The following is a 20,814-nucleotide window of genomic DNA, read 5'->3' as shown; positions in this document are numbered from 1 at the left end:
TATCACCACCTCTGTTAAGAAGAAAAGGAGGGTAACAGTCATAGGTGATTCCCTTCTGAGGGGAACAGAGGACCCAGTATGCTGACCAGACCCATCCCACAGGGAAGTCTGCTGCCTCCCTGGGGCCCGGGGCAGAGATGAGACTAGGAAACTCCCTGGTCTGGTATGGCCCTCCTGTTATCGCCCACTATTAGTTACATAGGTCAGCAGTGATGAGGTTGTGGAGAGAAGTCCAAAAGTGAGGCAAAAGCCTTAGAACAAAGGCTTTTTTTTTTTTTTAATAAACAAGGCCTGCTCTAGAAAGGGAAAAGAATAGAGTCAAGAAGGCATATGGGCCTAAAACTGGATGTGACATCCACTGCTTCAGGCCAGGGCACAGCAATCTGTTACCCAGACACTTCATGCACTAACTCTGCTTACCCACGAACAGGTGCAGCAAGGACAACACAGAGTCAGGCTGTTGTAAGCATTTGAGAGCATTCATGAACTGCAGGCAGATTGCCTGCTCCTCCCACACTAACTCCCCTTTCATCCACTCTTGATAAAGCTAATTGCCATGTGCCACCTTGGCCTAACCTGGAGCAAGACAGGGTTCCCAGCTCAATAGATCTATATGACCTGTAGCACTCAGCACCATCTTACAGACCTCTTAGCTATTCCAGGCACAGTCCCCTTCCCAGAGCTTCTTTTGGCACAGTATTTCCTGCTCTATTAGCATTCTAACGAAGGTATCTCATCCATCCTGACCTCACAGTGATCGACCACCTGCTTTAACCTCTCCCATCAGCACAGTGGTTTTAAAGAGACTTCAGTACATTTCTTTCTTCTCCCAGTTGTGCTTTTGCCCAATGCACATCGCTCCCCTACTTTCACTGTCTCACTCCATCACCATACACACTGTCTAGCCTGTTCCTTACTGCCTTACAACACAGCTCCAGTACTACGTGACCCCCTACACCCTGGCCCTGAATTCCTATATAGTTCTGCCTGCGCCCTCCAGCAGCACTAGTGCTCTCTGTACCAAGGCTCAGAGCCTTGCCCAGGTCTCCACCACATACATCAGCAGTGGCCTGCACCACCTTCACCTACCTTAGTCACTAGCCTCCAAGCAGCTCCACAGATACACCATCATCCAGGTTTGGCAGCAAGTTACTAAAGGCAAATCATGATGCAAGTTGTACTTGGGCCCAGGGTGGCATTTTCAGTGTTTTCCTGTGACATCTTGTAGCTCATCTCAGCACCCTAGGCTCCCCTCAGAAGCTTGTTACAGTTCTGACAGTCACTGCTGACCAGGATCTGTCCATCCAGCTAAGTCACATTGGCACTCCAGCCTTCCTACAGAACCCATGACCCAAAACAAAACCAGAAACATTTCTGAGGTCGTCAGAGCTTCCCACATCCAGCCACTGGACAATTGCCTCTTGACTCTCCCAGGCACAGCACAGATAGTCCCAAAGCCAAGGCAAATCATGCATCTTCCAGCTACCTTACTGTTTCTTGTACAAGAGTCATACTCCTTTCCCCCCCTCTCCAGGAATACCATGAACATAGCACATACTACCCCTGCTATCAACTCTACTTGCTTTGCTTCTCCTAATGATGCTGTGCAACCATTTAACTCTTCCTGGGTGGAGGCCTCTGGCTCCCAGATGGCTGGGGTCAGCTCAGGTGAGACAAGGTAGAGCTGACTACGCCAGGTGAAGTTAACCCCTCATTCCCCTCTATATGTTTGCCAGCTTGCCACAGTGTTATCCAAGGCTCTGATTCAGGGATGTGGCTATAGGAATCTGAGTCCTCCAGGAAGAAAGTTATTGGTTAGGAGATCCCATTGCCCAGCTCGCCAGCCAGAGAAAACCATGGGAACAGTAGACTTTCGTTACTTGGGCATATGTGAGGGGTGAAGCCTACCTAAAGCTCACAGCATCATTAAGCTCAAGCATTGATGTTTACATCTGCTACAGTTCCTAGTATGCCACTGAGAAATGTCTGGCTTGCCCACATCACTTTCTTACATGTTGACAAAATCAGCTGCATCCATCTCTATTCCTATCCTCTTCCTTTTTATGCAGCTTTCCAAAAGGAATTTTCCAGAAGACGTCTATGGCTCTTTTCTTCTCTGCTGAGCAGCTGCAGGAGATAGGTTGCCAAATACAACCTAGCTGCCTTGGCAGTCTTTGCTGGGTTGTGATACCACCAAGTTAAAATGGTGTGGCACAACAAAAATGCTGATCGGCGTCAGAAGTGAGTTGCCAAGCTGCTGGGATCCACAAAGGAGGCTCACAATTAGATAGCTGGTCTCTAAGGATTGTAGGTGGACAGTCTCTGCTACTATGCCGGAAATTTCTTATGATCTTCTCTTCCAAAATGAGTGCATGAAGATAGAGAAAAGAGGTGAAAAGGAGACCTTGAGATGAGTAAGCCGAAAGTGTTCAAAGGCTTCACTACTCCAAAACCAAAGGCACCCCTGTGTTGTCTGTGTCACTGTTGCCCTGGACTAGATCTCAAAAAATTCTTAAAGCACTCATCTGGGACACACAGAGACATACTGGGAAGCAGAAAGAAACTTTTCAGGCCTGTGGGAAAGGCTGAAATTCTGAATGATTCTGACTTTCTGAATTGGCTCAGTCCTTCGTAACCAGCCCTGTTTGCCATGAGGAGCTGTGGGGCTGGCTGCATTTGAAGCACAGACTCAAGCAAGTTGTGTCTGTGACAAGAGGACCCTCCTCAATTCTGTGAACACTCCTTGCGCAGCTCTGCCTTGACCTGCAGCATCTGCTGCTTTTGTGCCGTGGTCCTTCAATATAACTGCCTTAACACAACCCAGGTTCTGCCTGTCCTGCTTGTGTCCCCTTCCTGTGCACACAGACTGGACACACAGCAAGGAAGAACAAAGTGCTTCACTCAGCATTAATCTGTGCGGCCGGGGGAGATGAATCACACACTTCACCAACATTTGGCACCTCCAACAAAGGTCGGATATGTCAACTGCAACTTGTGAGGAGACTGGTGTGAAATGTCCTAATGTGAGAATGACTGAGGGAAGTGAGATAAACCACTTGGGAAAGGAAAGACCAGAGTCCCCTGAAATGGGCAAGGAACAAACAATTGGGAAGGAAAAGGAAAAATGTGGACTGGCTGTCTGCATCATTATCTGAAAGTAAAATCTACCTGAAGGAGAAGACAGAGAGCAAAGAGAGACACAAAGAGAGAAACTGTCTCCCATTTGTGAAGATTATAGGAAAGAAATAACCCAATGCCCAGGAGATTCCAGGTACTTTCCCTGGAGCCAAGACCATAGGCAGACAGTGACTGCCTGTTCCTGGCAGCAGCTCTTATAGAATCATAGAACCATAGAATTATTAAGGCTGGAAAAGACCTCTAAATCAAGGCCAACCATCAACCCAACACTACCATGCTTCCTAAACCATGTCCCCAAGTGCCACATCTACACATTTTTTGAATGCCTCCAGGGATGGTGACTTCACCACCTCTCTGGGCAGCCTGTTCCAATGCCTGACCATGCCTTCAGTAAAGATGTTTTTCCTAATGTCCAATCTAAACCACCCCTGGTACAACCTGAGGCCGTTTCCTCTCATCCTATCACTAGTAACTTGGGAGGAGAGACCAACCCCCACCTCACTACAGCCTCCTTTCAGGTAGTTGTAGAGGGTGATAAGGTCCCCCCTCAGCCTCTTCTTCTCCAGACCAAGCAACCCCAGTTCTCTCAACCTCTCCTCATAAGACCTGCTCTCCAGACCCTTCACCAGCTTCGTTGCCCTTCTCTGGACGTGCTCCAGCACCTCATGTCTGTCTTGTTCTGAGCGGCCCAAAACTGAACACAGTATTCAAGATGCGGACTCACCAGCGCTGAGCACAGGGGCACGATCACTGCCCTGCTCCCGCTGGCCACACTATTCCGTATACAAGCCAGGATGCTGTTGGCCTCCTTGGCCACCTGGGCACGCTGCTGCCTCATGTTCAGCTGGATGTTGACCAGCACCCCCAGGTCCTTCTCCTCCAGGCAGCTTTCCAGCCACTCTTCCCCAAGCCTGTAGTGTTGCCCGGGGTTGTTGTGACCCAAGTGCAGGACACAGCACTTGGCCTTGTTAAACCATACAGTTGGCCTTGGCCCATCGATCCAGCCTGTCCAGGTCCCTCTGCAGAGCCTTCCTGCCCTCAAGCAGATCGACTCTCCCGCCCAATTTGGTGTCATCTGCAAACTTACTGAGGGTGCACTCGATCCCCTCATCCAGGTCATTGATAAAGATATTAAACAAGATGGCCCTAAAACTGAGCCCTGGGTAACTCCGCTTGTGACCGGCTGCCAACTGGATCCAGCTCCCTTCACCACAACTCTCTGGGCTTGGCCGTCCAGCCAGTTTTTTACCCAGCGAAGAGTACACCTGTCTGAGCCATGAGCTGCCAGCTTCTCTAGGAGAATGCTGTGGGATACAGTTTCAAAGTCTTTAGTAAAGTCCAGGTAGATAACATCCACAACCTTTCCTTCATCCACTAGGTGGGTCACATGACAAAAATAGGAGAAAGTGTGATATGGATCAAGAGAGAGAATCTACTTTTTTATATGCCCTACCAAAAGGGAAAAAAAAAATAAAAAGACCACCTGTGTAGTGGGTTTTTTTCATGTAATGAATTGTTACCTGGAAGCAGACTAATGGTTTGGTACTCACTGGAGTGGATTAGACAGAAGTGGAGATGGGGCTGACCCATGTTTTAGGCATTAGCCAGCTATGTGAAGTCCAGAACCTCTTGGAGGAAAGTGTCAGTGATCTGCATGGGACTGAAATTGGAGCACCTGTGGGGTCGACTACAGGAAGCAATCTGTTGAGCAGGTCTTTCCACTTGGCACTTGATTTGGAGGAGTCCTGGTGGGCTCTGACCTTGTTCCTCAACAGAAAGGCGTGCAGGTCCCTGGGGTGGAGAGTGGCAGTTTAAAGTCCTGACCCTGCATTCACTCTCCTGCTAATTGCTCCAGCCTTGGCAGTGCTCTTTAACAGTGCCATGTCTGTATTTTTCTATTGGAGACACTCTAACTTGCAGGACTTTCTGCTGGCAGTTACTCATTTTATGTTGTACCTACAGGCATAGAAGTGGTGAGAGCCGTGTTTTCCCTCAGAGGGATGCTACCAAAAGATTCATGGAGAAGGCTGCTTCTGTGATAAGCATTACATGCTGCAGACACTTGAGGTGGTAGGACTTGAGGCCTCTGTACAGAGAATGTCTATTAAGAACACGTTAACTTGCAAGCCCACTGTGCACCATGCTGTTCAGCCCCCACAGATCAACAGCTCTGCTGTGATGTTTCGTCTTTATAAAATATATGCTATCTGTCAAATCAGAGGGGAAGAAAGGGTGCACAGTCAACCTTCGAGACAATACAACACTGGAACATAAGGTAGAGAGACAGTTGTCCCTGCATGTGAGCCTTGATGCAGCCTGTGTGATCATCTTAGTGTTAGGAGGTGGAGAACCTTAATTCCAGATTTGTGGGCACAGAGGCAGGAGATATCACTGCAGAGGACAGGAGAGGGAAGAGGGTGTGCTGTATTCAACCTGTCTTCAGAAAGTGAGTTTCCCGACTTAGAGGTGGCAGAGTATTCAAGTGCTGGGTGACAGCTTCTCTTTCTCCAGGCAGAGCATGAGAAGCCCAGTGAAATGAAAGCTGGCATACTGCATCATGCCACCAGAGAGCCACGCTGCTCAGTCTCTCCCGAGCTGCTCCTGCTAGACATGCAGGCATCACTTTCTTCCGTGCAGTGGAGATTTTACTATTGGAAGCTGCAGAATAGCCAAGTCCTGTCTTTGAGCTGAGGAGAAAAACTTCCCCAAGGCTGCAGACGGTTCTGTAGCAAAGCCAAAAGCAGTGGCCCACCGATCTGGATGGGTTCTCAAAGGGATGGAAAGCAGCTTATTCCTCATGCAGCTGGCCTCTGGCACTTGCTTTTGACTCTGACAGGTGCAGTAGTTATGGCTTTCAGGACCTGGATAACTTTCCGAGTACAAATGGACTATTCACTGGCTGATATGAAACAAGTCATCAGATAGTAAATTGGGCTTTGGAAATAATTATTTCCCACCCCCCACCCTTCAAGACCAGTGGCAAATCTGAAAAATTCAACATATATCAAAGTGGGGGGAGGAATATTACGAGTTCCTCTTCCCATGCCAGAAGAAATTTTCTGTTGTTTCCCACCACTTGAAATTCTTCTTTTGGTCTGAAGGAAAATGAACTGGTTTGGGGTTTCTTCAAGGAAAGCAAGGGAATTTGGACACTGGACTCTTGAGACTGGTAATGACTGCTTTTCCACCAACTGGTGTGCAGCAGGGTAGTCAGAGAGATGGGAGATGTATGTGCACGGTTGCCTGATGATATTGAGCTGTATGTTTCATGTATACATATAAACACATACAACAGCATTCTTTTCACTCATTCTTTTATTAAACAAAAAAGTTCCAGTATCTATCTACCCATTTTCTGAGCAAGCGTATTAACAATGGACTACTGGCAGAAATGGGGGCTAATGGCAACTGCATTCCCACCTACAGAAGCCAGAATGCAGTTTTGAAATCCCAAAACATATGCTTTTCCAGCAAACATGCAATATGATGGAATAGCCCAAATCTTGTTTGCATTTAGTGAGTTTAGGAATCAGCCATCGCAGTACACAGATCTTGGTGAGAATCTCCACAGGACCTTCCTGAGGCAAGGAGATCTTGCTACTCCCCAGGTCTAGGGCAGGATCCAACAAACCTGTGGAGATTTTCCCAATGTTTATTGGAAGTATCCATCAGCTCAGGTGACCTGCCTCATTGTAAAACTGTGCCACTCCAGGGATTTTGCTGCTTTTGTTGTTAATGCTGTCGTGGCTTTCAAAAGGAGCATGCAGAGAGTGAGCTACTAGGGTTGCTTCTATGACGATGCCACTGTGTATGCCTGAGCTTACTGGAGTTGCACATCAGGGTTTTCTGGAGCATGCTAATGCTAATTGTTTTTACTTAAACACCTGATAAAGCCAAAGCACACAGGAAGTCCAAGCACAACTGAAGAAACACTGGTAATATTTCCCTGAGAGAGCTGGGAATGAGTTCGTGTGCAAGATCTTAGTCGGAAGACAAGCTGCTACAGTAAGCAAGGATAGCTCTCCCCCTAGATTTGGGATTGCCCTTGTGGTGGGAAATGGGGTCCTACAGTAAATATGGACATGAATGCTAAAGCTCTGCCTCAGTGCTCAAGTGGACAGAGCAGACCAGTGGTGGTATATTACAGCAACACTTGGGCTATGAGTCAGATCTGGACTCATCACCATCATGTGGCTTTCCAGTCACAAGGACATGTTTGTCCGCTCTCATACTTACATTGCTGTGTACCTTGAAGGAAAAGGAGCCAGAACTCAGTTCTGTGGCTTACTCTGCCATGGGTCCGCAGCAAGCCATTCAGTGCCCAAAGGAGCAGACCTGCTTCTGTTTTCTCTTTCTCCAAACCCAAGTGGCAGTGTGGGGACTGAGACGCAGGCAGCCCATGGCCAGCTGCCCTCCTGGCTCACAGGCTGGAAGACCCCCTGGGGCTGTTAGCAGTGCTCTCCCACACAGAGTCCCGTGCTCCTTCCTGGCTATTGGTGCCTGGGAAAAGGCCTTCAAAATATATTTCAGGTACAGTTAAACTGAGCCAATTGCATGTGTGGACAACTTGCCTCAAATGGGAGCAATGAGCTGAGTTAAGGAAGCCTAGGTTCGATGGATTTGTCTTGCAGTGGGCATAGGAGAACCTAATAGAGACCTTAGTGATCAGAGCTCTCTTGCAGAGCAGAATGTGCCTGTCATCCACATGGATTCAGATGCCTGATAGAGTCTGAATCAGCACACTGGCTTCCCCAACAGTGGGAGCATCAGTGGGTTTATTTTCCATCTAGTTGCTTGTTGATATGAAAAGTGTAAAAAACATCATTCCAGCTAACACAGATAGAGCTGTAGAGGTCTTGCAGTAATTAACCACCAAGCTCAGGAGTTGCTCGGAGTGGGAGGGGAGAGGAGCTGCAAACAGCACAATAGTACCAGCTGCCTCTTTCTTTAAAATTAAATAAATTAAATAAATTAAAATCTGCCAAACAAATTTAAATTGCTTAGAGAGCTCTGGGAGTGGGGAAACAAAACTGAAATTCCTTGGGGAGAGGAATAGAGAGGCAGATTTATGGTACTGTAACAAAGCTGTGAAGAACCCAGACCAGAGTAGTTAGAGGTGATGTACATCATGTTTGCAGTGACTTTACAGAATTGAAGGGGTTAACTATGCTGTTAACCTTTTTCATTTCCAGCACTTTAGGCTACATGATAAAGTTGGGCTCCTAGGAAATATCCATATCTCCAGGTGCAGGCAAGGAAGCCGTAAGGTGCAGCTCTTGTTTGGTTAGAAGCGCCTGTACTCCCAAGGCTGATCATCTGCTTGAGGGAAAGACAAACACCCAGCACCTGAAGCCATGTACTAACAGGTAAACAGGAGATATCAGCTTTTACATTCACTGCTTTTTAGAGAAAGAAGAGTTAGTGGATTTGGTTTGGTCAAACTTGACAGATAGCGGGACAGCCAGTTTGGATGCTCTTCCCAAGAACTAGCCTGCAATTCAAGTAGGGGTGGCAAGGGTGGTAATTTAACTGACATCCTCACTGACATCAGTCCTGCAGACTCTCAAGATGTAGCTACACCTAGCACAAAAAGCAAGGCATCCTAAGCCAGAATGTTTTACTTTTCTGTCTGTTTTATCTTACTGAGATCTGGTCTCCTGACTTCTGGCCTGACACTTGCTGCCGGCTCATTCAGATTGCTAAGGGAGGCAGAAATTTCTCCCAAAGTCTTAGGTCCCCATTTGCTGCTGGTGCCTGAACTCTGAAGCAGCATTCGATTAAGATAACAGACTAGCTGGGCAGGGACCATGGCTGCACTCTTGTTGATGCAATGCCAAGCAGGCTGTGATCTTTCAAAAAAAAGTAATTAATGGTAAGGCAGGCTCCTGCAACCTCTTCTATTTCTGTTACTTAGGCTTTTAAAGGCAACAGGATCACAGTGGCTTGACTTTCTTCCCTAGCCAAAAAAAGGAAGAGCACTCAATCTAGTGACCTCAAATTTATTGTCTGCCCTTCATTAGTACCATCTGTCTCCCTTTGCCTGTTGAAAGGCAACTGCACCTATCCTCATTGCTGAGACAATAAAAATATTGGTCAATTACAACAATAATCTAAATGCAATTACTCAATTGCAATGTTAATTGAATTATTTTAGTTTAATTAATCTATTAAGAATTCTGTCGGTACAGCCTAACTTGCTTGCTTTCTCTCTGAGCCAGTGGCACAATGCAGCATCTGGCCACAAAGGGAAGGACTGGTTTTACTCAGACAGCCCTAATTAGGCTGGGGAAAGTCTGACCCTGTTCAGAAATAGTGCACTCAAGTTCACGGACAGGTGTCAAGGCTGCAGGGACCTTCTTTCCTTCAGTCAATTTCCAGGCACAAAAATACTTGCAAGCAGAGAACAGTGACTATTTATGTAGAAATAATTTTGCAGGAGAGCTAGTGTCAAAAATACTTGTGAGGGTTTTGTGAGTGAAGGAATCTGTCCTAAGAGATACTTGGCAGAAACCAAAAGGACCAGTTGCACAAAATAAGCCCGTAGTTAAGATTACATATAGTCAGTGAGACAGTTGCCAAGGGCTGCTCACAGACTATGTAGGGGCTGACAAGACTGCAGAGCAAAGCTCACCAACTCTTGTGGTAGATTCACCTGGGCAAACAGAAGAGCTCTGGGGTTTGTTCCTGATTCATTCCTAGAAGTAAGATGAAAAGAGTTAGAATTAGGAAGTCATGGACCTGTATGCCCTTAACCCCCCTTGAAATTCCCAAGCCGTGTACATGCAACACTTACTGTAAGCTGCTTTCCTGCCTCCCTGAGGCAAGGACAGCTGCTGCCTCTGTTCAGGGAAGCCTGGATCTCTCGTCCCAGCATCCTGCCACTATCATTGTTTTTTCCTCACTCGACATCATCAGGAGGCCTTGTTTTTTGACTCATGGCGCACACTATGATTAAGAAGGTATCTTTCCCTACCTTCAACCATATGAGCTCCCTTGGTTGATATAAGACCTGCAGCACCAGGTGGACTGGAAGTAGCCCTGCCTGTCCCAGCAGGAGCTCTTCACCCACAGCCTCTTCTGTTAGCAGCGCTCAAGAGTAATGCATCTGTTCTGCAGCAGCCCAGGACTCTGACTGCCATAGACAGCCCTGGGCTTTGTACTTAACATCTACACTGCACTTTGTAAATGTCTTCATTTAATATCTACACCGTGTTAAAGCTCCTGTCCTTGTAGCTCTGAGAGCGGTAGCTCCTGAGATTTGCAGGTTGAGGTATCACCCTTCCAAGAGACAGCATGTCATGGTTTTAGCTGGGATAGAGTTAATTTTCTTCACTGCAGCTGGCCTAGTGCTGTGCTTTGGGACTTAGTATGAAAACAACGTTGAGAACACACCGATGTTCTAGTTGTTGCTGGGTAGTGCTTGTACTAGTCAAGGACTTTTCTAGCTTCCCATGCTCTGCCAGGGGCACAAGAAGCCGGGAGGGGAGGGGGCACAGCTAAGAGAGCGGATTCAAACTGGCCAAAGGGATATTCCATACCATGTAACGTCACGCCCAGTGTGTTACCTGGGAGGGGCTGGCCGGGGGAGGGAGGCAGCAATCACGGCTCCGGGACGGGCAGCGTCGGTCAGTGGGTGGTGAGCGGTTGTATCGCTTGTGTTTCTGGGTTTTTTTCCTCTTTTTTCCTTTTCCATTTTATTATATTATCATTGTTGTTATTTTTATAATAATAATAATTATTATTATTATTTTTTTTATTGTAATTATTAAACTGTTCTTATCTCAACCCACAAGGGGGTTTTTTGTGCTTTTGCTCTTCCGATTCTCTTCCCCGTCCCGCAGGGGTTATGGGGAGTGAGCGAGCAGCTGCGTGGTGTTTAGTTGCCAGCTGAGGCTGAACTGTGACACAGCAGCATGCAAGGCAGAGATCTCCGAGGTGAGGAGGTGGGTTTCTCGGTGTTATGCATCAGATGGATCTTTCCTGCTGGGACAGCATCCCTGGCATTGTGGAACCCTGTGGGGCCAAGTTGCTGAGACAGCACTTGCTCAGTCTTTGGTGACTGGTGATCCCAGGGATTCCTTTTGTCTGCTTGTCCCCCTGCACCCCTCCCAGTGCCTGTCTGCTCCCACTCCCTGTCTGCCAGTGTGAGTACTGCGTGGTAAGCTTTATAGACCCATTGGGGTGTAGGAGAGGAAGTAGAGGTCAGGGTTTGGTGTGAAATGGCAATTTTGTGGTGACTTCATGTAAAATGTTCTGGCCTTGAGACCAGGAGTATCAAGGGATCTTGGTTCAACACAGGTGTAGGGGATTTAAGTGGTGAAATAGTTGTGCTTTAAATATTTTTTGCGAAAATGATCTTAATCTGCCGTGTCCCTCATTAACAGAACAGAGATGTTGGCACTTTCATCCTGGCTGGTGTGTTGGGAGCAGTTGGAGTTTGAAGGTGGCAACACCTCTAGTGGTTGTCAATTCTCAGTCCCACCTTGCAAATATCCCTCCCTCTCCTTCTGAAGAAGAGGTGGTTTCCTTTACAACATAGCAGATATTACCCAGCTTTGGTGAGCACTAACTCCACCAGACACTCCTGGTGAGCTTCAAACCCTTTGAGGCTGAGGCGCTTGGCTGCAGGCATGGATGTGCTTTTGTGTGCCTTAGCACAGGACTTCCCTGGCCCCACAAGACTGCTGATGGAGCTGGCCATGACTCAAAGCTGGGGCTGAGCAGCCATACTGGCGAAGGGAGGCTGCAGGGCCAGGGGAGGCACCTTCACATGGCACTCAAAGGCATGATGAGCACTGTACCCAGCTGAAGCACCTGAGAGACTTCATAGAGCAGACAGCTCCCATCTCTCTGCCAGGATGCTGATGGCATGGCTCCATGCTACCATAACAACATGGCAGAGGGGCTGTTGTGAATAACAGCATTGTGGGATTGGATGGGTGGGGCAGGGCTGGAGCAGCATCTGTAGGGCTGCTGCAGCTGCTGTATAGAGGATCCTGCTCTCATCCCCTGGGATGAGATTGGAGACCTGCCTCCAGGTCTCCTTAGGCTCTGCTGCTGCGAGGAGCTGGCTGAAGATCTGAGGCCAGGAAACCTGCCCTCTTGATGGCTGTGTGATCCAGGCCTCCATCTTCCACCTCAGCAAATGGAGAGATTATGCCAAGAAAAAAGGATGAGCCTCTCTGGCGAAGGGTCAGGGACGAACATCCTGCAGAATAGCTGCATAGATTTACAAAAATAGCTCCTAAAAAGCCTCAGAATCTGAGTGATCCTAACAGCTGCTCCTGATGTCTTGGGTGTCACATCTCCCTCATGTAGCTGCAGAGCACTCAGCAGCTTGCTGCTCAAGATGCATTCAGCCTGTTGCATGGCACTGGTTATTTGAATTTCCAAGGCTGTTTTCTGTGTTAGTTTCCTTATTCTCCAGTATTACACTTATGGGCTCTCTCAATCATCTTCTCTACGTGCCCATGTGTACACACAAGTGCCTTTCTGCATATCCAACCTGCAGCCTCATCTCTGAGAGATGCTACCCTATCAGCATTATCTTCAAAGCCCTGCCTTTTTCCAATTTAACAAGGAACTGGATTTCCTTGCCCACAGTATCTCAGCATCCCTCCCCTCTGTACCTGCTCTGTTTTCCTGACTGCTCTTCAGGATGTCTCTGCCATTCTGGCAGAGCCTCCTTATTTCATTTCTGGCAGATCAGGTCTGTGGAGCTCAATCTTGCAAAGCTGTTTCGACGCTTTACACAAGCACCTACAGCAGCCTCCTGCTGAGGCTTGCTGGCCATTTCTGTCGCAAAATGGAATGGAATTATGGGGAAAGCAATAGTCTGGCACTGGGGAGCCTTCATCCATTATCCTCCTCTGCCTCAGGCTCCATGGGGAACTCTGAGCCCTGAAAGACCCACCTGCTGTTTGAAACGGGAGGGAGCTGGGGTGACTCTGAGCATCACTGGGGACCTGGTGTTAGCAAGGGGCAGTGCAGCAACACACCTAGCATGGGACTGAAGTTTGTGGACATGCATTCGCCTCTGGCAGGCTCTTGGGGAACAAGCAGGAGCCACCTCCTCTTCCCTGTCAGCGCTGGCACCCATGCTGGGGCAGGTTTGCTATAAATCCATACCCATTTACGTCACAGGCAGTCAGAGCCAAATCCTGTGGGTATTGGAAAGTGGCCTTTAGATGCGTAATTTTGTTCCTTTGACTCTAGTGCCTCATTTAATGTTTCACAATCTTGGCAATGCATTACTGTGCCAGAGACGCCCACAAAGGCCACTGGAGGTTCAGCAACTGACATTTACATTATTAAGCTGGAGCTCCAGAGCTTGTGCTTGGCGAGGTGAACAGGGCTCTTCCTTTGCTCCTAGCTGGGAATATGGGGTTTGCAAAAGCTTTCAGCACTGCCTTTTAGCTCTGATCCAGCTGGTGGTTATGGATGGCAGAGTGGAGTCAGGACAATACTGCTTTTGGAAACCTTACCCAATGTTTTCTTTAAATGGAGAGTCTGGACTCGGGTGAAACCATCAAGAAACATGTTGGGCCCTCAATAAACATGATCCTGAGTCAGAAGCTGTTCCCCAGTGCTCCTGTTCTGAACCGCTTCCAGATCCTCTGAAGACAACGGTTTAAATAACTGCCTTTCAGTTTAGAAATATTGGCTCTTCTCTTATATCAAATAACACCTAATGTCACTGTTGCTGAAAGCGAGTAGGATAAAATTGCCTGCCTTATTTTTCCCAGTGTGTTGGCTTTATGCATTTGGCAGCATTTGGAGTCAAATCAATCTTACTTTCTTCTCCTGGACAGGTACTTAGTTTTGCTGATGTCAGGGTAGAGCTTCCATGTGGGGAGGGGTGAGGAAGCAAACCGTGGCTGAGAACATGGGGAAGGGGATTGCAAAGCACCACAGGCTGGGAGGGAAGCTTGAGGCTAGTGCATGCGTCTGGGATCCGCTATATCTGCTTCCAGGTCCTGCCTTTGCTGCGAGCTTCCCCTGGGACAAGCTGCTCTGTTGAAGCTGCTTATACGCTCTAAGACCCCAATTCCACTCACAAGCCAGTTTCAAATTTTCAAGGAGATCTAGATGCCTACAGAGGTAGATACCTACCTGCTATCCAAGCTTCATGGTATCTGCCCTGGCTTTCAGATTGTTTCAGCCTCTCTATGTACCTTGGGATGGGAGGGACTGAGGTGACACTTGTGTTTGAAAATCCCCATCGGCCAGGGGTGAACAGTCATCCCTGGCCCTGTGTGGCCAGAGCACCAAGGCAAAGTCCCCTCCCGCGGAAAGACCAGGGAGGGGAGCAGGGCTGGGGAGAGAAAATGCTGGAGGTTGGAGGTTGCTGCTTCCCTGTGGTGGGTGGGGTTGGAGCTAGGCACGCTGCAGCAGCCCCAGTGGCATTCCCACTGGCTCCTTTCCCCGAGGCTCTGCTCATCAGCAGGTCACAGCCACTGCTGGACATGTAACACAGACCCCCAACAGCATGCTTAGACCTCTTGCACATCACAGCTGCCCTGGAGCTACAGGCTGTTGGTGCCCACCAGGAACTGCCTTTATGTGTTTTGTCCCTTTGCTGCTCTAGAATCCTTTGATTTCACTTTTGAGGATTTCTTTTTTATTTCAATTCTGGAGCTGTTCTGTGCCTCAGGTTCCCCAGCTGTGAAGCAGGGACAACATTGTTACCTTCTGTAGAAGAGGGCTAGCAGAGGTCTAGAGACCTCAGTTTGTGAGTACTGAGGTCCTGTCATGCTCAGCGATGTGTACCCACTACAGAGGTGTTTCTCACCCCACGTGAAGAAGCTATCCCTCTGTCAAAGCTGACTGGCTTTCAAGTAAAGGGCACCGGCTGTCCTGAAGAGGAGTTGAAAGGGACAATCCTCCTCATTCAAGTACCTCAGGACTTGACTGGACCTCTGACCGGACCACCCCTTCCTGATGGGGTGGAAGGTCATCTCTGAAGGAGGCTGACATTGAAGGTGGACACGTTCCACATGCATGAAGCCGTGGGACTCCCACGGCTGCCAGTGCAACTCTGGCGTGTGAAACACGTGCACAGCAGCCCCTGTGCTGCGAGCGTCTAACTAGCACTGCAGCTCGCTGCTTGTCAGAGCTTTCCTTTCCTTAACCATTCAGGCACTGTCCCTTCTCTCCATTGCTGTAGATTCATTCTCTTCAAGCGGCCTCCTGCTCCCTCTTAAGTCTTTTCAGTTCACCTCATTTAAATACTGTAGCCCACTCCAAAACCTGATACGGCTGGGTGAGTGCAGTGAAGGTTACATTTTCAAGAAACGCTTTCCCTCTTGGCCAGGAGGCTGGGGATTGCTCTCCACATGGGGGTGCTGGGACTGGTGAAGGGCAGGTGGGTGGCAGCTGGATGGTGCTGCTGCCCATCGGCTGGGGCCCTGCCACGGGTGCTCGAGGTGGCTGGTAAATGACGTCCCAGGACACATAGATCCTTAGGAGGCCACTGCGTTGTTCAGCTGGCACTGATGTGAGTTTTTTTCACCCTTTTGGGCAAAAATGGCTTTCTCTAGGTGGCACTTTGGGGAAAAAGCCCTCAGGTGAGGCTGCCAGCACTGGATTTCTGGTCTCCTTCCAGCTGCAGCATCTGCATTTCTCCTCTCCTCCCACAAGATGCTCCTCAGGCTGGCTCACTATCCCATGAGCAACAACGGAAAGAAGTCTTCCTCTCCAATTAGCACTTCCAGTGCAATTGCAGCCAGGTGCTACCTCGGATGCCCAGCCACAGAAGAATGCTGGTTTTACAGTCGCAGCGGGGGGAACATAATCTCCATTCATTGCTTTATTAGTGCTGTAACTGCTTTGGACTTCAGTTACCTTTAATTACTGGCTCTGCTGGGGCTGGCTGTGCCTCTTCCAGTGAACAGTTGCTCCCAAACAATGAAACCACTTACTGTCACTTATCTTTTAAATCAGAGCTTATATTTAGCTGGTACCTTCCATTCAGTCTGCTCTTAACACCTGCATGGAGGAAAGTTCTGCAATCATGCTGTTCACAGAAGGATTTGAAAACTATGCTGCAGCCCTGCTGCTGCAGCTGAGTTGGGGCGCATTGTTGAGGAGAACATCATGTCCGATAGCATTTGCCTTGCTGTTGAGCTCAGTTATGACACTTCCTTCACTTTGTGCATCATCATAGAGTGAAAAAGTCTTCCAAGCACATACGAAGTCATTAAGGCGCACATAGCCACTGAGTAAAGGAAGGAGCAGCTGAGAGTCACCCTTACTATGTGAGTGTGAGATGAGCTCTGCATTTGTCTCATCAGGGGTGAGAGGCAGAGCTCAGCGACGGGAGAAAGTGTTTGCTCAGGATCCCAAAGAGCTGGAGACTTCTCCTGAAAACAAGTGCTGTAAAGCAGGAAATGGGATTGTTCACCCTGAAATCATTACTCCTTGGAATAAGCACCAGCTGAAGGGAGCCATGAGCAGCCCCAGCATGTCCTGCCTGTTGTTTCTCTTTACATGCAGGCTCAGGAACAGAAACTGCTGCAACAAGTTGCCTTCAGCAAACACTGTTTCCACCACCAAGAGCTGTGCTCTCACCAGCACTGCAGAAACTGAGGCAGCAGGCAGGGAAATGTCCTTCCTACTCATCCCCTCCCAATGACCGTGGCTTTGGGTCAGCTCTCTAGAGAGGCAGTGTTTGGAGGACACAGTGCCTTAAAACAAGACACAACACCATTGCCCCCTGTTGCTCTTTTGACCCTGAGTGACCTGCATCTGTCAGAGAGGATGCTTTCCCCCTTGGTGAGCCCAGCCATGCTGCATCATGTTGGAGCTGGTGGGTGACTGAAGCCATTTCACACATGGCAGGGGTGTTTTGGGCTGCAGCAGGAGAGCGTGTGTCTGGGAGATGCTCTACAGCCAAATGCCTGGCACGGCCAGCTGGGTCTGCAGAGGACCACATGCTGCGCTGTCTGCCTGAGCGTGCTCGTGCAGAATGAGATGCCGGTGAGAGGGCAAACAGCCCTCATCTAGTTATTGCTGCTATGTTTATACATGAGATAGGGGAAGTGAGCAAGAGACACACACTGGTCCTGGGACCTCAATGGCCTTAGGTGGGTGAATTGAGAGTCAGGGCACTTCAATTAAGTTTTTAACTTTTGCACATAATTACTCTGTTTCTGTTCCCTGCCTGGGAGGCTGGACTACCTGCAGTGCTCCCAGTGGCAGGATGTGGCTGTAGGGGAGCAGGGGTGTGCATCCCTCAGCAGGGAGCAGGAGGGACCTGGTGTGATACAGGAGGAGTGCAGGGACCAGCAGGCAGAGCCAGACAACAGTGGGGACAGCCTGTTTCACCATGGGGATTTACAATAACACCCTTTTGGTGCTTGCCATGCATGGAGCAAAACGAAATGCACCATTCTCTTGACTGGGGTTTCAAAATGCCATTAAGGGATCAGAGTGTGCTCCAGCCCTGCGTGCCTGGGTGCTGGCAGCAGGCAGGGGAATGAAATAATTGATTGCTTTCTCCCTGCAATCCAAAATGGTTTCGATGTCAGGCCATTCACTGCGGTAGCTGGAATACTAACACAATTCATTTGAGCTGCAGCCCTGCAAATGGGTGGCTTTACTAATGGCTAATCCGGGATGATGGATGAGCTGGGGGGGGATGCTACTGCTGAGTAAGGAGAAGGCAGTGAAAGGGAGGCAGCAACAGGCTGGGACCCAGCAGGCACTGTCCCAGCTGTCCCCCAGCCAGTGTGGGAGCTTAAGAGGGAGGCAGTGGGCAGGCAGGATGGGCAAGTATCCATGTCCCAGTCCCCTCTGCTCAGGGCAGTCACACAAAAGGTAACATCAGAATTTAGCCACCTGATTTTTGCCAGGTCTGGACTACAGATTAAGAGGTGACAAGTCTTCTCTCCATCCTTTCTGCAGCCCTTCTTAAAAACTAGACTTATTTATTTATTTTTAATTAAAGTGCCCTGGGGTTGCCAGTATCCTCAGGTAAATGAAAGGCAAAGCTGAATGTGAAAGAGGGGACAGCAAGAAACAATAAGATTAGCAACCTCAGGGGAGAGCAGTTATGCTAATCAGCAGCAGGTGGGGGCTGGAGTGTTCACCAGCCCACCAGCCCAAGCTTCCCATGCACCCAGCGGCTGGTCCCACCTCCCCAAGCAGAAGCACATCACTATGTTTTGGGGGTGTTGCTCCTGATATACACTGAGCTGAGTGGGAGGAGAGGTGGTGACCATGGTCCCCCCACCCTGCCTCAAGGCAGCAGAAGGGGATGTCCACTGGGGAAGGTTTGGCTGCCTCCCACCCCCAAACCATGGCTCATGCTGAGGATGCATTTCATGGAAAGGCTGGTGGCTCAGAGAGGAAGACTGAGGCTTGTCAGATCCCTGGTTCGATCTGCATGGAGGGGACCATGCTGGGCTCTCACAACAGCACCTTTCCACCCAAAAAGCAGCTTCCATGCCTGCATGCACATGAACAGATTGACTTTGAATGGTTGCAGATCAAGAAGGAGCCTCTCTCAGTTATCAATCACCTACTGATTACTCCAGCAATTGGTATTCAGCTTGTAAATAAGATTATCAGGGTAAATCTAAAAAGGAAGCAGACAGACTATAAGATTCTGCTCATTTACAATAAGCTCAAAAATCTTTTCCCCCTCCACCCCTCCTCCAGCTTTATTATGAAGACCAATAAAATACCCTGGGGAGTAGAAGGAAGCGAGAAGAGTGATTCAAAGGAAACATCAAGAGACACCTCTGTCCATTTTAGCCTGTCAAGTAACAGGCATGGAGAGATGCTCCCAGCCAAATACAGCCGCTGCTCCAAGCGCAGCAGGCTGTTGCCTTCCCTGCCACCCCTGGGTTGGCTCTGCTCTGCCCAGGGCTTCATCTCCTCTGTGCTGGAAAGACAGACCCAACCCCATGCACTTTTGTAAGATCTCAGATAAGCTTCTCTTTTGATGGCAGGCATGTGAAGTGTTAGATGGGGACTTCAATGCAATAGACTGTTCTCACTGTTTTCAGCCCATCTCTGCAAAGAGGAAAAAAAATAAATGCTATGCAGCTAAAATTAATGTATTCCTCTTCTTTCTCTGTGCTGCTGCAGTGCTCTGCTTTGGGCTCCTAGCAGTGCCAAGTGCCCTGGATCTACCAAGACAAGCTGAAGGAGACTGTGATTTAATGGCAGGACATTTAAGAGCTATGCACACCTATGCCAGCCCTGGAAGCATCAGTCTTGTGATATCAAGAGGCTGAAGTAAGCCCCAGCTCCTGGAGTCATGGGAATTATTGAGAATTTTTAAATCTGGAAGAAACTTAATTTCTTCCACTGGACAACTATGGGAGGTTTCTCCCAGCTCCATCCTCCGAGGGCAGGGAAAGCATCTCCCTCCCCTGCACAGCAGCGAGGACATTGCCACAGGGAGCTGTGCAGGCACTGTCCAAAAAGCAAGGATTCTCTGGACCTCCTTTATGACTGCCAGTGCTTTAAGGAAGGGAACAATGTCCTTGTTTTGAATTAACTTAGCACCTGGCACCAACCAGCTCCAGGTGCTCCAGCAACATCGTTCAGGAGTGGACTTCCCTCTTTGCAAGAGGACAGGTTGCTCCAGCTTTCCCATGTGGGGTCTCAAGGAAGCTTGAGAACATTTGGTCTAAATTTTGCTTTCCCCCACAAACCTTTGCCATGATCCACCCTTGGCAGGATAATGCCAAGTTATTACCCTTCAGTGTCGTGTCAGGGAAAGCTGTAATACCCAGCCCTCCCCTGGAAAGATTTGGACACCCAGCACTTAGAGCAGCTCGTGCCCTCACTGCTGGCAGCCCATCTGTGCTGCAACCCCTGCTGGAGTTTCACACCACATGCCAGCACTGAAACCAAGCACAGAGTGCTTTCATGGCAAGTAGTGGTCCTTCAAGAATCAGGCTTTTAAATACAGTGAGATTGACTTGAAAACCCCGATCCATTCATTTTTAAATATCAGCTCTTGGATTCTTGTCCTCTGCTTCTAGGTGTGTATCCCAAAGCCTCCCTGGGTGTTTGTGAGATCTTGAAATTTAATCCTTAAAGAATACATTAAAAATTCAGTTCCTCATGCAGTCCTGTGATTTTGGAGGACAAGGTCTGAAGGAAGAAACAAACATCATGAGACACATAGTGAGGCGGTGAGAACTGGCAGCATTTCATGCCAGTGGGATTGGGACATCAGGAGCCCCATGCTGATCCCTCTGGGGCAGCAACAGCCTGTGCCAGCCAGGGGCTTTTATAATGTTGATTGAAAGAGTGCAATGTTGAGCAGTTTAGCTGCAGGAGGAGCTGGGGTTGCAGTACTAGGGTGGGCACAGGGTCACTGCTGTGTGGGAGCAGGGCTGGGGCAGCAGGGTAGGCAGCCCTCTGCCCGCCCTGGCAGGGCAAAGCCAGCCTCAGCAGCCTCTGCGCTGCAGCGACCCACACTCTGGTCTTAAACTCTATGCATTAGTGCACGTGTATGCCCCTGCTTGCGACCTGCAGTAGTGCCAGCCGTGCGCTTCCTGCAATCACTACGTGTTCCACTGCATGAACTGATGGACCTTGAGCTTTCACGGCCTTTGGCTACTGATGTTCCCCTTTTTCCCATGTTAAGATGAGGCAAAATTCTCCAGGCTTTCTTCAAGGCAGGGCTTTCTGCTTGTAATCCACAGACCCAGGCAT

The sequence above is a fragment of the Phalacrocorax aristotelis genome, chromosome 11, assembly GCF_949628215.1.
Source record: "Phalacrocorax aristotelis chromosome 11, bGulAri2.1, whole genome shotgun sequence".
Classification (NCBI taxonomy): domain Eukaryota; kingdom Metazoa; phylum Chordata; class Aves; order Suliformes; family Phalacrocoracidae; genus Phalacrocorax; species Phalacrocorax aristotelis.
This window is presented reverse-complemented; position numbering follows the sequence as displayed.